Raw genomic sequence first — 2436 nt, forward strand, 5'->3', positions numbered from 1 at the left:
TAGGGACGGCTAGCGCAGATAGCCCTCGTGTAGCTTTGTGCGAAATTCAAAAAACAAACAAAAACAAAACAAACACAGCAGATAGCCCAATGTGGCTTTGCTATAAAACAAACCAACAAACTTATTCTTCATGTTCTTTGCTTGTATGTTTAAATATAATTCAACTATAATAATATCTGTATTTCTTGCTTGTTATTCAGGTTCTTTGCTTGGATGTTTATGTAGTGTGCAAACATACCATGTGTTAGCTTCCTCCTCGTTTTAATACAGAAATATTAAAAAAAATTAATTTATTCAAATACATGTACAATTTTCTCATAGCATGTTGGTCAAGAAAGTTGTTAAGGTCCTTTTGATCTAACTGTCTATTGTTCTATGTCATTTACCTTAGGTATTACCTTTATTATCTTCCCATGGGAAAGGTTTTTGCAAAATTGTACATACATGAAGGTAGACAGCAACCTTTTTCCACTGGCAGGTTGGACGATATCAAGAGGCTACAACCTTCCTTATGATCAGTTGCAATTATCAACAGTCAAATGGCGACGTAAGTCGCTATGGGAAAGTATGACGTTCCTGTCTTATGTATATTACTTTAAATTTTCTCATTCTGGAACATATTTTGATTAGAGTTTCAAATTTAGAGAGACTAGATGGCTGTTAGCTTTCCAGTAAAGGTGAGTGTCCGTTGTGCAAAATAAGTACACCCTCTGCTACTTATGATTGTGAATAAAAAATTGTTTTCATTGTATTTATATATTATGTCCAATCTCTGTCTGTAAGAAATTCAGCCAGGCTCAAAGAATTCAGAATTACTTTGTACTATATTTCCTGGTTGAATCTACTGTTTATCTGCAGACCCATCATGCCACTCTGGGGGGAAATAATTTTTACTGAGAATGCCACATTTATATATAACCTAGTTATAATAATACCTATGTTTCTTACTTATTCTTCAGGATCATTGCTTTCGTGTTTGTATATAAATTATCTAATTATATCAATGTCACTGTAACGTATTCTCTCATTGGGTGGGTTATTTCGGATTATTTGGTAAAATAATGCCAAGTCCAATACAAGTAAGGATAACGAATTAATGTATTTCATCACTTTGACACAAGTTGTAGGACTACGTTCACAAATCTTTGAGCAGATAATCCTAGACTAATGGTATGTCTTACTCACAAATAAACTTGCTTACAGAATCTTCTTATCAATAGATGCTATAACTCTCACTACTAACACTCAACTGAATCACTCATTGAATACTCAGTAACTCATTACTCATTAACTGCTCATTACTTCACCAATTCTCGCATCCACAATATATCCTTATTTTTACATAACCCATGAAACTACCAGATTATTACATTATTGCGATCATATGCTCTTTCTAGTAAACATCTAAATCAAGACATTGAAAGTACAACTTACAACACTGCCCCTTCATGAACTATGAATTTCCTTGAACAACCCTCATACACAAGTAAAACAGTACACTTAACTGTCCATTCACCAAGTCTTTTTAGTGGGTTTCGTTTCTGAAGGTTATGGGGTAAAGAGGGAATAGCTTTTTGTCCATTGTTGTTCTGTCACTGGGAGAGTTCTCCCTGGGTAAATGGTATCACCAATCCTTCTGAAGTATGTAACTCACAACACTGACTCTTTTTAGTACAACATATAGACCTTCTCAACAACTTTGGAGTTCGTCCTTTCTTGATGCAGAAATTGTACAGCCATATTATGTAACCTCAATGGAATCCAGTTTTATGAGCATTAAATCATTGTGACTTTTCATTTTATCATTAGCTGATTTACTTCTTTTCCAGGTAAAGACAGACTAAGACTAAAAAGATGGAAATAACAGGTCTAACATTAATGTTAGATCTAGATGTACTAGCGACTTAATCTATGAACTGTAATCTAGTACCACTAATTAGTTAGCCTATATTTAAGTTTTCTCATTATATCAAACATTTAATATTAAATATAGCCTTTGAGTCTTTAGGCTTATATTATGTTTTGATTACACCCTTCTCCACAGTGTGTGTAATTTTCATTTGAGCAATTTCAGATTTGTCTCCTGTAGTGTTCGTGTAGTTAAACCTATCGAGATTTTAAGTGTGATTTAGAAACTGCCAGTAATTTATATGGTGCTCATAAGCATGATTTACCAGCATATACACACATCTGCATTGATTTTCTTACTGTTGTGTCACATTAACTAACATGAGTATGGGTGGTCTAAATAATGGCAGTTAAAGTAAAACCAGGTCCAGATGTGCCTAACTAGTCCTGAGTTGCAACTATAATTGTATAATTTAAGTATATTTTGTGGTTAGGAATTTAGGAAAGTAGAATGCTTCCTTTCATCTGACAATTTGCATGTTGCAATTAAATAATGTAGTCAGTATTTATTAATTTATTCTTTTAGCC

At 33.4% G+C, this 2436-nt stretch overlaps 1 long non-coding RNA gene across 2 annotated transcripts in view; it reads left to right on the top strand.

The window, feature by feature from the left end:
• LOC111085902 overlaps positions 1 to 2436 on the top strand; it is a 14094-nt gene that overhangs the window by 1744 nt on the left and 9914 nt on the right. The window contains exon 2 of one of the 2 annotated variants that reach the window (XR_002610677.1): positions 392 to 565. This is a non-coding gene — a long non-coding RNA (uncharacterized LOC111085902). Of the gene's footprint in view, positions 1 to 391; positions 752 to 2436 lie in introns of those variants that run through there. The other variant, XR_002610676.1, reaches the window with a different exon arrangement.

Source organism: Limulus polyphemus, unplaced genomic scaffold (assembly GCF_000517525.1).
Source record: "Limulus polyphemus unplaced genomic scaffold, Limulus_polyphemus-2.1.2 Scaffold704, whole genome shotgun sequence".
NCBI lineage: Eukaryota > Metazoa > Arthropoda > Merostomata > Xiphosura > Limulidae > Limulus > Limulus polyphemus.